This window comes from Dermochelys coriacea, chromosome 24 (genome assembly GCF_009764565.3).
Source record: "Dermochelys coriacea isolate rDerCor1 chromosome 24, rDerCor1.pri.v4, whole genome shotgun sequence".
NCBI lineage: Eukaryota > Metazoa > Chordata > Testudines > Dermochelyidae > Dermochelys > Dermochelys coriacea.
The window spans coordinates 2,926,792-2,949,253 of NC_050091.1; the positions used below are offsets into that span (position 1 = coordinate 2,926,792).

Below are 22,462 nucleotides of genomic sequence, written 5' to 3' on the forward strand. Positions count from 1 at the left end.
CAGCCTGTGTGTGTGGGGGGGGGGTCTCTCTCTGGGGCTTTACCCCCATCTTCTCCCTTCGCCTCCAATCCTCAAGGGACTGAACCAAGCAGCAGGCCAGATACACCAGTGCCCAGGGACTGCGCCAGGTTAGGAATCCATCTCAACCCCCCCCCCCACACACCTTGCTTGGGAGAAAATCACAGGAAAGTCGCTCGCCATCATTTCATTTCCCCCCACCCCCAGCTAAAATCTGGGAGGGCTGGATGCCTCCTTCCTCTGGCCGGGATCTTAAATAAAGAAAACTGCCAGACAATGCTCCCCCCCCCCAGCCTGCTCTTTCCCTTTAACACCAACACACTAAGCGGGGGGGGGGACTCTGGGAACTTCATCTCTGAGACAATGGGAGAGCTGGAGGGAGAGGGAACCGGTTCCTAGAACAGCCTGGGGGGGTTCCGGGGCGCAGGGAGGATTTGCGTTCACACACACGCAGGCTGGCAGACGGGATCCGCGATTTCCCGGCGCTTTCTTTCCACCAGGATTTTTTTTGTTGTTGTTCCCTTTTGTCGGCGCAAAGTGAGGGAAGCCGCAGGCTGGTAAACTGAGGCCATTTCCCTTGGATTTTGGAAGGGGGGGGGGGTTTGTTTTTTTTTTTTTTTTGGAAGCGACGCGTTTTGCTTTTTTTTTTTTTTTTTTTAAATTGTTGCGAAGAAGAAGAAAGCGTGCGGGGGGGGGGGGGGAGACAAAGCCCGCAATTAAACTGCAGTTGTGTGTGTGTGTGTGTGGGGGGGGGGGGGGTTGGAACCTAACAAAAGGCAAAAGAAGATACACAAGAGAAGCTGCGCCCTGGTTGTTGACGGGACCCCGAATCGGCCGGCGGGGCGCCGCAATGGTGAGTGAAATCGCCCTCTGAAGAATACGGTGTGAAGCCCGCTTTGCGCTGGATCAAAGTTTGCATCCACCCACCCCACCCACAGCAACCAAAAATGCAAAGGAGCGGAGCAGGCTCCTGCTCGCCCATTGTTGGGGTGAGTCCCACGCAGGAGGGGAAGGCTGGGGGGGGTTACAAGAGGAGATTCTTCATTAACACTGAAGGGGGAGGGTGTTCGGGGGGGGAGAAGTGGATTGTTTGTGGGCTTGTGTAATGTGCATGATTTTAATTGTTGCTTCCCCCCCCCAAAAAAAAGGCCTTCCAAGCCAGGGACTTTCCTGGGGTTGTGGCCAGGTGGGGAATGCATGTGGTGGGGAAGAGCTGGTGGATGGAGAGGGAAAGATTTTTTTTTTTTAAAGGGAGGGATCCTGATCGGATAAATCGCAGCCTGGATTTCATTTCCCACCTCTTCTGTTGTGTGTGTGGGGGTGTTTATTTTTATTGTACGGGGCGGGGGGGGAATTGTACCTGGCTCCTTCCCTCGCTTCCTGGCCTTTGCAGATGGAGCATTTTCAAGAGAAGGGTTGTCTGCAGGCTGTTGGGTCCCTTTTGAATGATCAAACCCACCCTTCTGCTGTCCCCCACTTCCCCGGAGGGTGGAATAGGTCCCACATGCACTGTAGGTGAGGCTGGAGGGTCTGGGATCAAAGTGGGGACACAGGGGATCAGGAGAGGAGGGAGGACGTGGTCTGAGTATTCCTGCAAGCCTTTTTGTTTGTTTGTTTTTTTTTGCCTTTGGTTTAAAAATAATTTGCCCCTGGAAAAATGAAATGTGAAATTCATGGTGTGAATTTAAGTGCCTGCCAGGTGGAAAAACAAGGAGGTGTATAAGGCCCTCCTCCCCATACACTGAAACCCACCCAGCTTTTCTGTATGGGTTATCCATGGTGTAGGGCTCCTCTGTGCATGATTATACCTACACTAGTGCAAACCTCAGTGCAAAAAGTGCTATGCGCTGGTGTAAACAGAGGTGTGCCCCCATCCAGGTGAAAGCCATCACTGTTGCAAATTGCCCCTTTTTTTTTTTTACACAGCACTAGTGTGTCTACACTATGGATTTGCATTGGTGTAACTACATCAGTGCAAAAAATCCCCAGTCTAGACAAGACTTGAATGCCCCTGTGATGCAGAGGGGGAATTTCTCAGCACTGGTGCAAATTCAGAAAACCCTAGTCGCTTCATGTATCCTTGCACGTTCCTGCAAATGAAAGATGGAAACTTGGCCTGGCAACTGGGCTAATATCACCTTGATTTGGGGCAGGCCAGGGAACTTCCTGCACTTTGTAGCTTTTTCACCAGGGGTGATATTCCCTTTTTTTGAGGCAGTAGCAAAAATAAGTTTTGATTGGGGGTGGGGAGAGGTGTAAATGTTTGATGCTTCCAATCAGATTCACTGGGATCTTCCTGTCATGCTTCCCTCTGCCAGCTTTGCTCACCTGGATCTGTGAGAGCAAGGGCCTGGATTCTGATCCCACTTGCACCAGTCTTACTCCGGTGCACCAAAGTTAACTACTAAGGAGTTACTCCCGATTTACCCCAGGTGTGAGACCAGAATCCTGCCCCAGGTCTCTGTCTGGATTGGGAAGCTTTTCTCATCATGAGAGGGCGTTGGAGTCAATTTCCCCTTCAGGCCTTGAAGTAATAACTGAAGAGGAGGTTTTAAAAAAAAAAAAAAAAAAGCTTCACAGGGCCCCTGGGGTTGGCTATTGCTTAATCACAGCCGTTCTGGATTGTGTTGGGACTGATCTGGGCTCGGAGGCAGCCGGAGTATGATCCTGATCTCCCTTAAAACCATTCAGACTCTGCTCTGAATCCCCTGACTTAATGAACAGATGACTTCATTTCGAGGAGGAGATGGCTCCTTTCCTGGCTGGGAGGCTCAGGGGAGCCTGGTTGCCTGGGGTGTTTAGTTTGTGGTGCTGCGGACTAGTAATCAAGGGTTAAAGTGATGTCAGAGGCCTTCAAGCAAAACTCTACTTAACTTTAGTCCATGGATTTCCAGGCTGGAAGGGATGTGTCTGATCATCTGGCCTGACCTCACGCGTTACACAGGCCGGAGAACGTCACTCAGTGATTCTTATATTAAACCTACTAGCATGGGATGGAATTTTCTTTCCGCGGGAGCGCTAGTGATGCTGCATGGCCTGGAAGAGCTTCATGCTTGTGGCATTGCAAATGATCTGTAGTGAAGCCTAATTGCACATATATCCGTGTCCAAAAGTACCGGGTTAAGCCCTAGCTTTGGTGAACGCTCATGCAGAGGAGAGATGACCGAGGCTTGCAGCGGTGCTAGAACTAAGGGGGCTGCCGCACCCCCTGGCTTGAAGTGGTTTCCATCCTATGCAGGGTTTACATTTTGGTTCAATGGCTCTCAGCACCCCAGTGAGACCCATTGTCCCAGCACCCCTGAGCGCTTGTTAAATCAAACGCAGAGTTTGGGTTACCTGCCGTAGGGAGGTGAAGAACCTGCAAAGGCAGGGAGCCATGGAGTCTCAAAGCTGATGGTTTCAGAGTAGCAGCCGTGTTAGTCTGTATCCACAAAAGGAAAAGGAGTACTTGTGGCACCTTAGAGACTAACAAATTTATTTGAGCATAAGCTTTCGTGAGCTACAGCTCACTTCATCGGATGTGACACCTTCATCTGGGGGTGAAGCAAGGGTCCCACCAAGTGTGCTGAAGTGCACCTTCTGGGGTGGGGAGGAGATGTGTGGCGCATTAGAGAGGAGAAATGGTGAGCTTTCTGTGAGTGGCTGCATGGTCTAGAGGGTAGGGCACTGGACTGGGAGTCAGGAGATCTGGATTCTGTTCCTAACTCTGCCACTGCCCTACCGTGTGACCTTGGGTAAGTCACTGCCCCTCTCTGTGCCTCAGTTTCCCTTTTCTGGGCTTCTCTCTTTCGAATGTAAGCTCTTTGGGGATGTTAGTGTCTCTCACTATGTGCGCGCAGCGCCATGGGTCTCCGATCTTCTGTGGGGTCTTTGAGCTCGACTGTAAGGTTCATCCTGTGGAGAAGCAGAGTAGACAAGACAGCGGTGATGGAGTTGTGAAAGTGAATCCGTTGCCAAAGGCACATGGGCTGCATGAATCACTGGAGCGGGAGGAGAGCAAAGATGCTGCTTGTGTGTCTAGACCTGGTTGCCTGGGGATCCTGCAGGCTGATGAGCTGCTTATTTAGGGCCTGACCCTGTAAAGGGCTCCATGCGAGGTGGACCCCTGTCCAGGGTCCAATAGGGGGCCTGACTCATCATTGTCCTGCCCTTTGTGTGGTCGTCTGCAGCCGTGCAAAGGGAGCGTATCGCTCTTGTGATCTGGTAGCATTCTGCACTCTCTTTGCATGGCTGCAGACATCGGGCCAGATTCTGTTTGCAGTCACACAGGTGTAAACCCAGAACGAATCCATGGATGCGGCTCTGGGTTTGCACCAGCCTAAACTGCAAACAGAATCTGGCCTCTTGCGCTCTGGGCTCCTTCGAAGGTATGTTCTGTGTTGCCCCGTAGGTGCAGTTTCATCCTCCACTCTCCCCGCCGCCCGAGCACGTTGGTGGACGAGTCCCAGGGTGTGGGAGCTGTAATTATGGCAGCGTAACATTCCAGCCGTAAAACTGCGCACAGCCTTGGTGCAAGCGGCTGAGCAGCTGTCGCCAGCTCCTCCAGATATGACGGGGTCTCAGTGGGTGGGACAGAGGCAGTGTGGTCTGGTGGTTAGAGGAAGGAGCAGGAGTTGGCCCTGCTGGGTTCTCTTCCCGTCTCTGGGGGAGCAGGATTCACCTGAGCTCCATTCCTGGCTCGGCTGCTGGATGGCAAGTCACTTCCCCTCTCCGCGATTCTGCCTCCTGGTTGGGGAGATGAGGTTAATTCTGATCTGACGCCAGGAGCCTGGTGAGTTACTTGGAGATTCTGGGATTAGAGGGCTGGTGGGTTGACCAGGCTCAGTTTGTTGGGTGAAGTGAATTTGGGGCAGGGACTGTAACTTGCTAGATTTGTACAGCGCCTGGCACAGTGAGGCCCAATCTTGGCTGGGACTGCTATGTGCTACTGACATATAAATATTTATTAATAGGAGTTGGTAAAGAAACAAAAATCTCCCCCACCCCCATGCACATTTGTTTCAGAATGTGAGCCGCTAAAGAGCATAAAACCTTTCCTCCAGGACGTCAGCCGCACTTCTCAAACATTAATGGCTTAGCTTCGCCAAGCCCGATGGGCCTAGCTCTTGGGAGGCCTGGGTTCAAATCCCTCCCTTGCTACAGACTTCCTGCGCGACCCTGGGCTTAGCTTCCCTGTGCCACAGTTTCCCATATGTACACTGGGGACAGTAACCCTGCCCTGCTGCACGCGGGGGCTGTGAAAATAAGTACATCAGACTTGGGGGGGGGGTGTACAGATGCTAGAGGAATGAGGGTCAGGTAGAGCAGAGATGGGTACCGGTTAGGATGGGGGAAATTGAGGCAAAGCACCTGGCCCAAGGACAAGCTGTGACTCAACTGGGAGTAGATTCCCAGTGTCCTGGCTGCCCGGTTGCGTGCGCCTTCTCCCCAGTCTCACTTTGCAGTTTCACGTTCGTGTAAATTAGCAGAATTTTTGCGCTGGCAGGTGCCCGGGTCAGGTGCCGGCTGGGGTGGACGCAGAGGTTAAAGTGACTATGATGGGGGCAGCTGGCCTTCCCATTCCAAGCCTCTGCCCTGTTCTTGGGGTGAAGATCGGGCTGTGTCCTGGGGCTGCTCACTTCCCCGCCCAGGTTGTCTGGGGCTTATGAGGAGGCTTTGACTGTCAAAGGTTTTGATCTGCAAGGAGGGGCCAGGGGTGGAAACAGGAGACACAATGAATGGTCTGGAAGCTGTGATGATGGGCTGGGAGTGAGCCGGTGGGGGTGGGGGTGAGCTCTCCATTACAAACTGTGGGGCTTTTGGGAACTGAAGTTATCGGGGGCAGAGAGCAGGGCTGCTTAGGAAACGGGACTTCTCTGCCCCTGCCCGTGGAAATGCCCCACGTCTGCCCTGCGTTTAGATTACGCACGCTGGCCATTGCCATGCTGTTCCTCCTTGGAACTTGGGGATCTGGGCCAGGAGGGCATGTTGTGACGGGTCTCTCTCTGGAGCTCCTGCTTGTGAATCAGAGAGGGCCCAAGCAGGATTCTTGCTGCCAGAATGAGCTGGGAGCTGTTTAGCTAGAGGACTGAGATAGGGAAGAAAGGGAGCAAATAATCCAGCCCAGGGCTGCTCTGGGTCTCTTAACCAAAACTGCCTGTTTCAATCCCTGGCGTGGATACAAACCAGGCCCATTTTACAGTGGGATTCACTTGCGCAAAATTGTGCTGTGCTGGCGTAACACCTGTGCAAAGGGAGGGTGAAGGGGCTCTGAAAGCATTAAGATTTAGTTGCCTTTTACAGACAGTTTGCACTGATGTAAATGAATGCACTAAGTGCAAGGCACTGGAGAATCGCTCCCCAGGGATTTGCAGTGGTGCTACTCCTGCTATTTGGAATAGAAGCCAGTTTTCCAGTCCAGTTCTTGTCTCTATGAGGAACGTTACACCAGTGTAATTCAATCAGTTTTTAAATAGATTGTTAAATTGGTGCAAACGCATGCTTGAATCAGCTCACGCCTGTAATTTACTGATTTAAGTGGGTTCAGGTGCATCTGCATTAGGGGATTTGCACTGATTTAACTAGATGGATTTAATACAGATTTTTAGTTAAACCAATACAACTTTTCTCATATAGACAAGGCCAAAGGGACCTGGTAGAAAATTCGAACGACCCCCTCACCACCCAAACCTGAGATAGTCTTAAAATCATGAGTTTTAGGGGGGAATAATGAATTTGGGGTTCTGGTTTTTGCCTCCCTTGAATCGGGAGGGCTAGAAACATACTTCATGAACTCTCACAATCTTCTCCCATGTCTCATAATATTTGGTGACGCCCCTGCTTGGAATCACGTGACTGCATGAGAATCCCAGCTTTCATTTTTTAAAGTAAAGTGTCTAGCTTTTGCGATTGCAGAGAAAAGCTTGAAAATGTGTCCAGAATCTGCCATAAAAGCTCAAAATCTAGCAGGCAAATGAAAAACCCCACAAAGTGTATAATTTAAAAAAAAAATCTGGTTTAAAAAAAATTACAAATCTCACGCTTTTTGGACCCAACTCAAGATTTTTGAACACTTGACATTGGCAATACTGAGTCTTGTAATCACATACCTCTGGGAGCTGTGGCTTTCAGAAGAAAACATGGGAAGTCATCAAAGACTATTATATAACGAAAACTAAGCCTAGCGAAGGCTGTTCGGGAATGTCGGTTCTCCCCATCTCATAACACAAGAACAAGGTGGAAATTAAACACTGACAAAAGGAAATACTTTTTCACCCAATGTTTGATTAGCTAGCGGAACTCACTGCCACAGGAAGTCATTGAGGCCAAAAATTTAGCAGGATCCAGAAAGGGATTGGACCTTTATATGGATAACATGAATATCAAGAAGAAAAGGAGTACTTGTGGCACCTTAGAGACTAATAAATTTATTAGAGCATAAGCTTTCGTGAGCTACAGCTCACTTCATCGGATGCATTTGGTAGAAAAAACAGAGCCGATGAAGTGAGCTGTAGCTCACGAAAGCTTATGCTCTAATAAATTTGTTAGTCTCTAAGGTGCCACAAGTCCTCCTTTTCTTTTTGCGAATACAGACTAACACGGCTGCTACTCTGAAACCTATGAATATCAAGAGTTATCGTACTAGACCATCATGGGGTGGAGGGGGGCAGATCATCCCACATCTTTCTAATATGGGGTTCTTACAGCTTCCTCTGAAGCAGCTGGTGCTGGCCGCTGTCAGACACAGGATACTGGCTAGGTGGACCTGTTCTAATCTGGCAATTCTTCTGTTCCACCAAAAATTGCGAAAGTTGCAACAAAATCAGGAGAGCTGGCAGCACTGGGATTGTACCTGGCTCATGAGGCCTCTGATTCCATGTGCATGTATGAAGTTGGGGCGGCATGTGTGTGTTGCGACATTTTCACCATAAAACCAAGTGGGGACTGCTGCCTGGTTTTTGACGATCAGAGAGGTCTGGCTGGCAGATCAGAACTGGGGGGCGAAATATCTGTGAAGTCTTGCAAAGCTCTAAGCTCAGATGGTTGTATCCGGGAGGGGGTGAAGGCGGTGGAGGAGAAAGATTTTTTTTTTTCCTGTTGTTTGAGCTTCTAGGAGGGAACTGCAAACAATGGAGAGTTAAGTAAATTTTGTCGGTGGCCTCTTTCCAGCTTCCCAGCTGAGGAGAGGTGGGGACCTGGAGCTGGCGTTCAGGGCTATGAATAGCCACAGCTCTCCTCAGCCAGTGAGAAAAGCTTCTTGGTGACCTACTTCTTGGTGCTTTTACCTGGGAAGGGCTGGAGTTTATCTGCCCAAGTGGAACAGCCGACGGGTAAGCCTTCCCCACCTCCCTCCCTGCTGGGGTACTTATGCAACCTAAGCCCCTCTCTAGCCAGCGCCTGGCACCCTGAGCAGCTCAGCATGGAGGCCACGTGTGTGGGTTTTAACAGGGTGCTCTCTGAAATTTGGCCTGCTATCCGCGGGCATCTGATTAGCGGAGCCGGCAGTACCCCTAGCCTCCCGTAGGATCAAGTGTCCATGTGTGATCCTGTTTCTGCTGCCCATGCCTTGCCCCCCCGAGTCAGCTGCCCCCCTGCTCCAGCCGAGGGGCGCCCACTGCACAGACCCGGCAGGGGGTGGAGGTGGCCAGGATGTGGTGAACAGCAGGGGAAAGCTGTCCCATTGTATCCAGCCAGCTAGCCGTATGGAACCAAAAGCATAGTTTGGAACGCAAGCGGGCGTTGTCGCTAATCCGCAGGTCTTGCGGGTGTAGGAGGGAATCGTTCGGCTACTAAGCTGAAACATTTACTCATTTATTCTCCGTCGCTTGGAGTCCTTACATTGAGATTGGGCATCTCTCAGAGATGTGCGCCAGCTCCTACAGACATCACGGGACGTGGGGGAAGGATTCTCTGGCCTCTATTGTGGGTGTGATTATTAATATTTATTAGGTGTATTATGGTAGCGCCTAGGAGCCCCAGTCAGGGACCAGGCTCCCACTGTGCTGGGCGCGGTGCGTTATTGTTTATTAGGTGCATTACGGTAGTGCATAGGTACCCCAGTCATTGGCCAGGACCTTGTGGCGCTAGGAGCTGTACAGACACCAAACAAGAAGGTCACGCTAGATGATCACACTGGTCCCTTCTGGTCCTTTGAATTTATGCACTTTGGAATAGCAATCACCCCCGCCCCCCACACCTCCCCATGCGAAGGCTCCCAGCCCCTATCTGGCGTTTAAAATGATTAAAAACAACCAGACTGCTCTGTCATCTCGGCTCCTCTGCTAGACAGCAGCTAGCAACCAAGTTCTAGCCGAGAGAGAGGATAGATTGCCCAAGTCCTAGGCAGCTCTAGATTCAATCCCCTGCTCTCTCTGACTCCCTGGGTGACTTCGGGTGCTTGGTCTCTCTGTGGCTCAGTTTCCCCCAAGGCTGTTGTGAGGATAAATATGGGGCAGATTGTGGACGGGCTCGAATGCTGTGGTCATGAGGGGCCATGTAAGTGCCAGAGGGTTTGTTTACACCTGTGGCTGGCCCGTGTCTGCTGACTCGGGGCTGTGGGGCTATAAAATTGCAGTGTAGCCATTTGGGTTTTATTACAGGGTAGAAGTACCCTAAGATAGAGAGGACTGTCTGCTCCCCACCCTCTCACGGTGACCTGTGTCGATCCCCCTCCCTCGCCTCAAAGAGCAGGTCACTGCTATGTGCCCTGGAAGTCAACAGGCAGGGCAGACCTGTGGGCCCTTCCACAGATCCCTGTGCTAGCCACCCCTCTCTGTCCTATCGAGAGGGATGTAGCATCAGGGCCTCTGCTGATCTCCAGCATGTCATGAGGAGAGAGAGAGGATCTCTCAGACAGGCTGATCCAGGCCATTGATAGTCAGTGATGCTAAAAATAATAAATAACCCTCTAGCTCTTATCTAGCCATTTTCATCTATAGATCTCAAAGCGCTTTCCACAGGAGCACAGTATCCTTATCCCCATCTGTAAGATGGGGAAGCTGAGGCACAGAGCAGGAAGGTGGCTTGCCCAAGAAGCAGTGGGTGTGATTCTCATTGATGCTAAGACCTGGTCTGCAGTTAAAAATGAGATCAACTGGGCTGCGTCACTCAGGGGCTGTGAAATGTCCCGTGGCATTCTCCAGATGAAGATGAAATGTGACAGATCTCTAATTGAAGGCCCTGCTTTTGCATGGTGTGGCTAAGCAATAGAGTGACAGGGTGGTCCTGTGGGGAAGGCTCTAGACTGGGCTCCAGGACTCCTGGGTTCTATTTCCCGCTCAACTCCTTGTGTGACCTTCTGATTTCTATGCCTCAGTTTCCCCATTGTTGCAGAGCCTTGTGAGGTCTGTAGGTGAACAGTCCCATAGAGCTGTGTCTGTGCTACCATTTCCTACTAGTGCTATCTCTGGTTTGGCTCCTCCAGCAGAGAAACTGGACTCAAGGCAGTGGCAGGTGTGCGAAGCATTGTGTCATCTCACCCTTATTAAAACCATCCTGATTTAACTGTGTTTATTTGATTTAGATTTATAGACCTGCTAAAGGTGGCGCCAGTGGCATGAATCACAAATATCTCCTAAGTGCAGTAGCACAATGTAACATAACCCATCTCCAGGGAGTTGGGCAGTTTAAAACTCACCTTCCCTCCTGTAATATCCATCCCCATTTTCAAATGCCTGTATGGTAAGCACGTAGGGTAAAACCTGGATCCTGGAGAGTTACAGCATGGAGGCTTCTTGCCCCTGTTAATAAAGGCAGGAATAAGCCATGGTTCAGCCACAAAGCCACCCCTACAGCGCTCTTTCTGTGAAGAGGGAACAATTTGCCAAGAGAGGTGGTGGCTTCTCCGTCTCTTGACGTCTTCAGAGCCAGACTGGCTCCCATGGCTCAGTACAGGACTTGGGTGGACTTCTCTGGCCTGGGCTATGCAGGAGGTGAGTCCTTGTGGTTTAAGATCTATGAATCCTGAAACGGTGATGTCCTGTTTTGCTAGTTGCAAGCCCTTAAACTAATTTTGATACTGGTGTGAGAATGAAGGGAACCCAGTGGATAGGTGCCCTAGGGCAGACATGGCCTCTCGGTTATTGATCATAATTTTTTATGGTACATTAGCATCTAAAAGTCCCCAGTCTAGAGGAGTGCCCCATTGTGCCGGGTGCTGCACAGACACGTAGTGAGAGACAGTCCCTGCCCCAAAGCGCTTGCACTTTGGATAGACAAAAGGTGAGAGGGGAAACTGAGTCACAGAGCGAGGCAGTGACTTGCCCACATGTCCGTGCCAGAGCTGGGAATGGAACTCAGCTTTCGTCATTCCTAGTCTGGTGCCCTGTGCCCTGCAGATGTATCTACTTTATCCACTGGACCCTGGTGCTGTTGGACTGCAATTCTGGATGCCGGTGGGGAAAGGTTTTTAACTTTTATAAATACACTGTGGGGGAAAAACACATGAATAATTAGATCCAACCCTATGGGCCTTTTTTCCCCCCATCCTAAGTACCCTGAAATACTGATGGAGCCAGGCCAATCCCAGCTGGCAGCCCCTCGAGGTCATGTGCTGGGACAAGCGGCAGACGCCGCCCTCCCGCACGTCTCCTCATTGGTTCTGCGTTATTACCCCATGACGCACGCTGTTATGTCCAGTGTATGTGTCCAGGGGTGGGGGGTGTAGGTGGAAGGCAGCCAGGAGGGGAGCAGGTGCTGAGGTGGGAAGATGGGGAAACCAGCAGGGAAATGCCAGCGGGCTGCTTTATTTACAAACAGACCTTGCAAAAGTGATGGATTGTTTTCCACCCCCAGCCCATCTGGCTTTGCTCCCGCTCTTGGTAGCAAGTTTTATCCCTCTGGGCTCAGTGGCAGTTGCGGGTCTTTGCAGCCTCCCCTTTTCGTGGCGGTAACTCCTTCAGGGACAGCTGGGTCTGCTCTCGCTTGTCCCCAGATCCAGTGCTGCTAGAGAGGATGCCCTGGACTGGCTCCTCCATAGATCAAGACCCAAAGGGACCATTGTGATCATCTAGTCTGACCTCCTGCGTCACACAGGCCAGAGAACCCACCTGATATTTTCTGCAGCAAGCCCATAACCCCTGGCTGGACCAGTGCCTATGTCACCTGTATTCCCCCCTCATCGTCCAGCAAGGACACCCACTTCTAGAGTCCCGGCTCTTTGGCCGCCACCCCTCTGGGGCGGAGATGTGCGTTCCCCCCGACCAGGGTATTTCCAGACTGCACAGCTCCCTGCCTGCACAGTGAGCTTCCTAGTGAGCCAGACTGCTCAGCCAGCTCGCTTTGTTTTCTCCGTGGTAAGGCGCCCTGTCCCTTTTCCTACGCAAGCACATTTATTTTTAAGGTGAAAGCTCTACAGAGAAGACACAATAAAAGAACCCACCCTCATGTTAATAAACTTAGCAGAGATCTCCCCGAGCTCCAGCAAGGGCTCTGGGAAGGGTCAGTCCTTCAGACCTCACCTGGGGTTTCCCTGCTGTTACAAGTTCATAACACGTTGGGATCCATGACTAAATCAGCTTGGTCTTTATCCAGCTGGGCTCTTTGGTCTAGAGATTCCAGGAGCAGGTGATTAATAGACAGCAGGTCTCTGCTCAGGGCATAGCTTCACAAGGCTGGGTTTTTGCATGGCCGGAGAAGGGGAGGGTGCATCTGCGTTCACCTCCCTCTGGGGATTTCCTAGGAAACCCACTGAACCCAAAGTTCGCTCTAGTCTGGCACACTGTTTCAAAGATTTCTTTGACGCTCATAACACTTCCCAGGGTTTACCTTCGTTGTCTGCCCCTCAGAGACATTCTGCACAATCCCCCAATAATACGTAATACAATAAACTCGTACGACGCTTCAACCTCATTCAGCTAGCTTTGTCCAGGAGATGGCTGGGAACTGCCGTGCATGTCACGCGTCTCTCTTAGAAAGGCGTCCCGTCTGGATTTCAAGACTGAAAATCCCCCGGGGAAGCTGTTCCCATGGCTAATTCCTACCCTGGTTAATGTTTGTGCCTTGACTCCAGTTTGAGCTTCCCGCCGATGCGCTGGGTCTCATTTCTGCTCATCTGCTGGCTTGTCTCCTGTGTCTGTATCCGTGCACCGTGGTTGTCATCACCTGCTCCCCTTCCAAGCCTCTTGTTTGCTTGACTCTTGCCATCTCTTGGGAAAGCTCCTGGCTTCTTGAGTTGGGTTAGACCCATTATAACTAAGGGTACATCTACACTGTGACCAAATCCTGTAGTGCTGAGTCCCAGAGCCTGGGGCAATTGACTTGGGCTTGCAGGGCTCAGGCTCCGGGGCTAAAAAATAAGATCGTGGCTGGAGCCTGGGCTTGGAAACTGGGTGAAGCGGGAGGGGTCGGAGTTGAGTGGGAACATCTGCTCTGCTATTTTTAGCCTTGCGGTGCTAACCCCAGCTCTGAGAGTTGCTCCTGCGGGGTTTGTTTACAGTAGCCGTACCCTAAAGCCGTACTCATTTTTGAAAAGAGGAACCTAGCTTTAGGCTCCTAACAGTGAAATTTTCAAGGGCATGGCCGTGATCTAGATGCATGAGTTCCACTGACTTTCGTCATGACTTATGCGCCAAAGTCATCTCCGTGCTTTTGACAAACCCCACCTCTGACTCCGTACGTAGGTTCCTAAATCAGCAGCCTGGCTTTGAAATGTAGTGAGCACCCAAAGCTCTTATTGATGTCTGTGAGTCCAGCACGCAGGAGCACGATTTAGAAATCCACGGTGGTCTACGTGGAGAAATTGACCAGAGTCCCTGTTGCAGAATAAGCTATTTTGCGAGAGCACCCAGTCTGGACGCTATTCTGCAATGAGAGTGATTTTATTCCAGGATACTGTGTGCACACGGAGGAGTTATGCTGGAATAGCTAAATTATACTCGACTAGCTGTGCTTGTCTCATTTTTCCTAACTTTCAGCTCCTGCCTCGGAAAACCTTAGCCGAGATTTTTCGAAGTAAGTAGTGATTTTGGTTGGCTAAAATATATTTTGGGGGGTGCCCAATTGGAGACACCTTAAATGCTCAGAAAGCACTGAGCATCTGTGCTCTGAAAATCATGCTCCTTGAAAGCATCTTAAATTGGGCTCTGGACACCCATGGCTTTTGGAAATCTTGGCCCTTGTGCAGTAATTTTTGTCTGAGCATCTTAAACTTTTCTTTCTAGTCTCTGTGCTGCACTGGACCCCGTTTGACAGGTAACGGTCTTCGTGGCTCGAAGGGCTGGAAACTTTCTGTGGCTGCTGTTGAAGTTTGAATTTGGTAGAAATCATTGGCATAGGCCTCCCCGCTGATCGGGGGAGAAGCTACTTGCTTGCCCCTGATGAGTGGATTTTTTTCAAGCCCTGAGTCTGTATTATTCTCAATTTATAGATGAAGGAAGTGAGGCGCGCAGATGGGCCAGATGGAAGTAAGGGCACACAGCAGTTACAGGAGTGGAAGCCAGGTGTCCTGATCCTCGGTTCCACTTGCTCACCACTAGACCACACTTCTTTCCTGGGCTCCTGAGGAGCATGACTGTGTGTTTGTTCCTTGAACATAAGAACGGCCCTACTGGATCAGAACAAAAGGTCCATCTAGCTCAGTATCCTGTCTTCCGGCAGTGGCCAATGCCAGGTGCCCCAGAGGGAGTGAACAGAACAGGTCATCATCAAGCGATCTATCCCCAGCTTCTGGCAATCAGAGGCTAGGGACACCGTCCCTGCCCATCTTGGCTAATAGCCATTGATGGACCTATCCTCCATGGATTTATCTAGTTCTTTTTTGAACCCTGTCATAGTCCTGGCCTTCACAACATCCTCTGGAAAAAGAGTTCCACAGGTTGACTGTGCGTGGGGTGAAGAAATACTTCCTTTTGTTTGTTTTAAACCTGCTGCCTATTCATTTAATTGGGTGCCCCTAGTTCTTGTGTTAGGAGAAGGAGTAAATAACTCTTCCTGATTTACTTTCTCCACCTCAGGCATGATTTTATAGACCTCTGTCATATCCTGCCTTAGTCGTCTCCTTTTGAAGCTGAAAAGTCCCAGTCTTGCCAATCTCTCCTCATATGGAAGCCGTTCCAGACCCCTAATAGTTTTTGTTGCCCTTTTCTTGGAGTGGGTGCATGCGCGGGCTCATGTTAGGTGATCCGTTTGCAGGTGAAAGATTATTTTTCCCCTCCCTGCCTTAACGTCCTGGGCTATAGACGCCAGCGGGAAGCTAAAACTGACCTCTTAGGGCCCACACTTGCAACCTAAGCCTCTTCCAGTAACACAGCATCTGTAACTGATTTTGCTGGTGATGCTGGCGCATGAGGGAGGGATAAGAATCCAGCTCATTTTTGCCAGGGCTAACGAGGAATAATAATTAGCATGCAGGGGCTCTGTAGCAGGGTGGTGAAGATCTCAGGTGGGAGGAGCTTTACCTCCTATTCATCCAGCCTGGTCTTTGGAACCACTAGATCTTTTTGGGGGGGGGGCCACTGGGATGGTACCCACATGCAGTGCCTTGTTTGCCCATGCTGCCTCGTGCAGTGAGGATGCCCGCTGCTGGCAAAGGCAGCCAGCTCCGCATGGGTGCTAGCAACAGTGCCAGTCAGCAGCGGCTTGCCCTATCTAGGGGCCGTAAAGTGAGCATCAGTTACAGGTGCACTCACCTTTAGGCCCCTTGACAGTGACCTCAGTGGGAGTGGGGGAGATTGGGGTTGGGGAGGGGCTCTCCCCTCTCTCACCAGCGCAGATTGGCTCGCTTGCTTCCCCTGTGCTATGCCACAAACCACTGGCCAGGTTTCCTGCAGCCACTGGGCCCGGCCCAAAGGAGCAGGGGGATGTTGCGTGTGGCTGAGCCAGCGCGTTGGGTGTTGGGGCATGAGAGCAGCTGCAAACTCCCAGCCCCAACGGGCAATCGAGCCCCTTAACGCCAGTGATAATCTGCTGGAGTGTTCAGTGGCCTGGCTGTGAACCAGAGCCGCTGCTCTGTGCCGTGAACGAGGCCTGCGGTTCGCTTTCTGCAGACCCGTGTTCATCTCTCCGTCTGGCATCCAGCAGGGTGTTTATCTTGCTGCCTGTCCCTGCAAAATGCAGATCAGACGTGCGCCATGGGCAAGCTGCAGGGAGGGGGTGGTTAAGATGTTGGCCAGGGACGGGGAAGATCTGCATTCAGTTCCCAGCTGAGCTGCTGCTTCTGTGCAATACCTCTGTGCTTCATTTCCTCATCAGTACATGTGGGATAATGATCCTGCCTTGCCCGTTTCAATGGTAAGCTCTTAGGCTGAGACAGTGCCTGCCCCAATGTATGTGGAGCGCCCAGCACCCAGGGGTTTGATCCAAGTGAGGGCGTCTGGGCGCCAGCAGAACAGAAATAACTTCTTTGAACCTGGCATCATCCAGGTCCCTCTTTCTGGGTGTTCTTTTGAACCTTAGCAGTGTGACATGGAAGTTAGTGGGTTTGCTTTGGCTGGGTCTTTGCCCTTTGTGTTTCTCGGTTCGAATGAACCTGAAATTCAAAGCAAAACTTTGGCCCCTCCCTAGCTCTTCTCTCATGCTATTCATCTATAGATCTCCAAGCATGTTACAAAGGCGGTTGCTTTCATGATTCTCATTTTGCAGGTGGGGAAACTGAGGTACAGGGCGGTGAAGTGACTTGCCCAAGGTCACCAAGCAAGCCAGTTGCGGAGCCAGAATTGGAACCCCGGAGTCCTCCGTGCACTATCATGAGGCATCACTGTCTCCCCAAGACTAGGTGTGGACCCAGCTCTGGCAGACATGGCAGGGGGAGGCTGCATTTCAAATATTTAAACTGGATCGGGAGCTGGGGTTGTGCAACTGCAGGATCTGGATTGAAACGCTTGTGGCCGACGAGGTTTTGGAGAACTGTCCTGGGTACTAACAAGCTCACACCAGTTCCAGGCACCAGACTTCAGGAGAGATGGGGACAAACTGGAGAGAGTCCAGAGGAGGGCAGCAAAATGGTCAGAGGGTTTGAAAACCTGACCAAGGAGGAAAAGTTAAAACCCTGGGCAGGTTTAGTGTTGAGAAAAGCAGACTGAGCGGGGACCTGCTAAAAGTCTTCAAATGTGTGAAGGGCTGTTCTATAGGGGATGGGGATCGATTGTTCTCCATGGCCACTGGAGGTAGGACAAGAAGCAATAGGGCTTAATCTGCAGCAAGGGGGGTGTAGGTGAGATATTAGGAGAAACTTTCAAACTCTCAGGGCAGCTAAACTCTGGAACAAGCTTTCAAGGGAAGTTGTGACCTCTCTATCACTGGAGATATTTAACGAACCAGTTGGAGAAACACCCGTTATGGATGGTCTAGGTTTACTTGGCCCTGCCTCAGTGCCAGCGGCTGGACTCAAGGTCCCATCCAGTCCTATGTTGCTATGATTTTATACTGCTTTCTGCTTCCCCTGATCTTACAGGGATGGGGTTTAGAGCTGGGTAGGAAATTTTACCAGGTGTCTATCTTATGTGGGTCGGGGGAGATAACGTATAACTCCACTGGCAAAAGCATCGTCCGCAAGAGGAGCAATTACTGGTATAGGCTACCTGTATAAATATGCCTGTGAGGCCTGGTTCCCCTTGCTGTGTAGGAATAGCTACACCAGGATAAGCATCTTTATATAATCAGATTCCAGGCTTGTCACTCGGATGGCTAGACTGTCTGCTGAGTCAGTGTGAAATGATGGAAGCAGCCACAAGCAGGGCTGAGCACGTGTTTTGTTCCGACTGTCCCGAGGTTGAATCATTACTGGGGTTCCCTGCCTGTTACCACCCGGTTTGGAAGTTTTCAGCCATATTTTGGCTTTTTTGTACACTTGGTGAATTGCAGCTATACGCCAGGTTTACACCCATATCCTTGTAAAGGGCTTGTGCGGCTCTAAAGATACCAGCGGAGTTAGAGCCGTGCACCCTCTGTGAGTAGAAAAGGCTTTTGACGACGGCTAGGGCTGGTTGGAAAACAGTGCGTGTTTCTGCCAGATAAATATAGAAAAAGAGAGATGCCCGTGTTTTTGTTTTTCATCCTTCCTCTTTATTTCCCCCCCGTTCTCCCACAGAAGCTTTCCCACTAAAAGAGGAAAAGTGAAACCTTTTTGTTTGGTTTCAGATCTAGCCAACGCGTTTCATTTTGAGGATACGCTTTGGTAACCACGAACAGGTTCAGGTTGGTGGGAAAAGCCGGTTTCCCTCGGAAGATGTTTTGAGGGACACATTTTGGCCGGCTCTCATGATGGCCGGCTCGGGGGCTGCTCATGGAGCCGGCAGGAGCTGAGGAAGTGGCCCGGCATTTCAGGCACCTAACCTGCCACCTAGTGCCCCTTTTATTTACTTCTGTGGCGCCCACTCCCGTCCCGCGGGATATCCGTTGCCCAGGTGGGGGGTTGGATGTCCAGAATTAGCAGTCGGTTCTGCAAAATCTTGGCTTTGCCCTTGGAAGGAAGCTGGTTTTCTTAAACAGCTTGGGGACAGTTTACGGATTCTTGGCTTAACCAGCCTGGCAGGCTCATTAGGATGGAGGGAGTTGTGGGGGGCTCAGGGCATTGGTACCGGGGCATCGGTGGAGTCTTTGTCCTCTACACCTGACTGCCTGTTCCCTAAATATCTTCCCATCACTTCGTGGTTTGGTGGCTTACGTGCACTGAGTTTGCTGAGTCTCAGCCCAGCCCCTGGTGGACACTGGAGCTGGGCAGGGCTAGAGCAGCGTTTGTACGATGGGAAGTTCTTTGGATCAATGCTTGGTCTCCAGGGTTCCTGGGCCAGGCCTGGGTACCCTGGTGTCGTATTGGTTGCAGCAGGGCCTTCGTCTGCTGATTTCCTGTCTCTCTGGGTTTCCTGCAGCTTCCCGGCGGGACCCCGGAGCAGAAGCCCAGATCCTAAACTGCTCCAGATGTGGAGTCCCGCAGCTGGCTGGACCAAGCAGAATTGGGATCTGGCCACCGGTTTCTTTTGCGGGATCGGGATGCACCGGTGTCTCGGCGACTGATCAGACGGGGGGGACAGGACCCTTCTCTGTCGCCGCGCCCAACCCCTTCCCTCTGCGCCACTAAGTCGGTGAGTTCCCTCCACGCGTGCAGGGGCAGGACTCCTGGGTTCAGAAAGTGGGTGGCCTTTCCCTTCCTTGGCTCTGGCATGTCTCTCCTGGCTCCTTCTTTAAAGGAAGCTGCAATTGGTCATTACCCAGGATTTGTCTTTAACTCCCAGCCGGGTGAGTGTCACTGATTTCTGTGGTGACATCTGAGCTGGGAGCCGTGGTGAGGGGGATGGGGCTCAGTTTGCACTGGTGTGTGGGGGTGAAAATCTAGGGGGCGGGGTCCCTGAAGTACATGCATGTTGGAGGGTGTGTCCATGTGCAGACCTGCCTGGGGAGGCGTGCAAAGGTGGGGGGTGGAGTTGAGAAGGGGGGGGGCGCGTGTGCATGCATGTGAATCCGTGTACAGGTATGCGCTAAGGGTGGGGCGTGCAGTTGGAGCTATGACAAGGTTAGTGCAAGGGGGTGGACGTGTGAATGTGGGTCCCGGGGCATGGGGGGGATGCACAGGTGAGTCTGGGTGTAGGTCTGCTTGCCTGTGTGGGTGTGCACTTGTGAGAGGGATGCACTCACGTGCGCAGTTGCACATGTGTGCGGCTCTGGGGGCCGAGGGGGGCTGCGTGCAAGGGGGCATGCGCAGGCCCAGTGCTGTTGACAGGGGGCGCGGGACGCTGTCTCCCTGCAGGCCCCGCTGGCGTTGGGAACAGACAGCAGGGAACATGGCCCCGGCGTAAATCTACTGGCGCTAGTCAATAGGCCGGTGACGCAGGCGTCCCCTGTGCGGGGAGGGCTGCTTCTCCGCCGGCCTCGGTCCTGCACCCCTATTGTTCCCTGCAGAAATCTGATTCCTCCTTTCAGACAAAGCCCCAAAAGGGGGACATGGGGGGAGGGGGTCAGGCCCTCCCTCTTTCTGCTTGTGTTTCCTCCCCCCTCCCCTTTCCCCCCACCGCTTGGGACACTGGGATGCAAGCTACCCGGCCTCCATGCCATCTCCTAGACAACCGGGGTGGGGGGCTTTTGTTTCCATAGTGATAAATGTGAGAGAATCCAGCATCTGGGACAAAAGACTCCCTCCTCCCCCCCCAGCCCATCTCCCCTCCCCAAAGCAGAGGGGCCTTGGGAGAGGCCAAAAGACATTTGGGTTTTATTTGACTGAAATGGCATTTCCGTGGTAACTCGTCTCTCTGTGTCCTTCTGCGCCCAGCGCTGAGCCTGGTTCCTCTCTTACCCACAATGGGTCCTACGCGGCCTTGGCAGGAAAACGGGGTTCATGGGGGTTGGGGGAGCCAAGGTAGGGTATCGCCTACCCCAGAATTTAAGGAGGATTTTTGCAAGGGATGAAGTTGGGGTCTGAATAGTCGGGGGCAGGACTGGGGGGTCTGATTACTGCTTGCCCTGAATGGGAGAGGGGTCTGGGGTTGGATTTAGGGTCTGAAATCTGCCGAGACACCTTCTCCCCGCTTGAATCAAGCAACTGCCCTTGGCATGTGGAGTTTCAATCTCCCTGCTTGAATCAGGCGTGTGGGGTTTCAATCCACTTGTTCACATGGGCAGCCCCTTGATGGGCGAGCAAGTCTGTCAGCCACCGGGGGGGGGGGCTCTCTGGGGGCCCGAGAGCTTTTCACTGGGGAGGATTTGCGAGGAATTATTTAACTGGATTTTGCAACAACTTCGGGCCGGGCAGTTCTTTCTCACCTTGAATGGCTCCAGGTCCTGATTCAAACACCCTCTCGCAGTGGGACTGTCCTCACCCATCCGTGCCCCCCAAAATCTTCCAGGTGGAGATCCCCTTGCTGTTTCTGCCTCCCCTCCCCCAAACCACCCTCTATGACCCATTAAACCTCAAGGATACGAACATGGACAAGCCAAGCAGTGCCCCCCCCCATTCCCACCCCTCCTGCTCCCATGTTCATTGAGGCCACTGGGCTGGCTGATTTCCCCACCGTCGTCCCCCCTTTGGCATTAAACTCAGGCCTGGGCCGGGATCTTACATAAACTGGAAATCCAGGAGTACCAGAGAACTTCTGCTAACACCTGGTCTTGTTCCTTCTGCAGGCTGATAGCATTCTGTCATGCCTTTGCATGCAGATCCAAATTGGCATGAACCAGGACTTCTGGGTTTAGGGCTCAGCTTCTGGGGAGGAGAGAGTGGGACAGAAAGGGTTTAAGTAGGGGAACAGGATCTCAGGACTCCTGGGTTGCATTCCTGACTCCGAGAGCAGAGTCTGGTCTAGAGCAGTGGTACGCGGAGGTCTTCTAGAGGGTTCATCAACTGATCTAGATATTTGCTGACTTTTAAAACAGGTGACGTAAAAAGCACTAGCGACATCAGTACAAACTAAAATTTCATGCAGACAATGACTTGCTTATGCTGCTCTATGTACTATGCGCTGAAATGTAAGTACAAGATTTATATTCCAGTCGATTTGTGTGATAATTACATGGTAAAAATAAGAGAGTCGGCAACCATTCAGTAACAATGAGCTTTGACACTGCTGTATTTTTATGTCTGATTTTGTAAGCAAGTCGTTTTTAAGTGAGGCAAGACAAATCAGACTCCTGAAAGGAGGACAGTCGTCTGGAAAGGTTGAGAGCCACTGGCCTAGAGTTCAGAACAGGGCCAGTGGTAGATAAGACGGCACTCTGACAGCCAGGAATGGAACCCCAGAGTCCTGTCTCTTGGGGTCCCGGCTGTGGCATCTCACTCCTGTTGATTTTTGCTTTTAGAAATTCCTACCTGCATCTTTAGGCACCTAAATACCTTTAAAATTCTGGCCCTAAACATCTTGCCCACAGTCACATAGGGAGTTAGCCTGGGACATGGGGGACCACCCTCCTTCTTCAGGAAGGATGCCCTGGTTTATCTAGATTAGCTTGGAGTCACACCTTAGCTGGGAACAGTGTGGCTTTCCCGTGCACACTCATAAAATCAGTGCAACTCGGCGGGAGTAGCTGTGATCTGATCTACACACAGAGTTTAGATTTGAGGTTTGGAAGAGACCTCAGGGACTGAAACTCAAGGGGGCAATCACACCCACAAAGGAGGAAGTACCAGGGATAACACCCCCCACTACACCAGACGTTATTTACTTTTTAATAATTTGGGTCAAACCCCAAGCATCCTTCTGGAGTGGGGGCAGGGTCTTCCCTGCCTCTGACAGATACCTCAGGTGGGGTGGGGTGGATCTGTTTCTTTGCCAGCACGCTCATGGCATGTCAAGCCACCCTTCTAACTAACTCAGGAAGAGCTTTGAGATCCTCAGGCAGCAGGAGCTATAAGCGGGAAGGGTCATTGCCACTGCACCCTGGTGCTCTTATGACACCATGGTAACTTTTTTCACACCCCTCTGTGCTCATCAAACTGTCTGTTAGTGAAAAGTCAGATTACCTAGTTGGGGTGAGTCTCACTGGGAGGGGTGGGTGGGGAAGGTCTCCAAAGCTTCTGGTGGGAGTCACAGTGCTGATCTGC

General features: G+C 51.7%; 1 protein-coding gene across 5 annotated transcripts in view; it reads left to right on the top strand.

The window, feature by feature from the left end:
* The first annotated feature begins 426 nt into the window (after positions 1 to 426).
* VANGL2 (VANGL planar cell polarity protein 2) overlaps positions 427 to 22,462 on the top strand; it is a 40,328-nt gene continuing 18,292 nt past the window's right edge. Inside the window, exons 1-2 of one of the 5 annotated variants that reach the window (XM_038382476.2) lie at positions 427 to 871; positions 18,804 to 19,016. The gene's annotated coding sequence lies outside the window, so the exon portion shown is untranslated. Of the gene's footprint in view, positions 1,008 to 7,916; positions 8,328 to 18,803; positions 19,017 to 22,462 lie in introns of those variants that run through there. The other 4 variants (XM_043502023.1, XM_038382479.2, XM_043502025.1 and 1 more) reach the window with 4 other exon arrangements.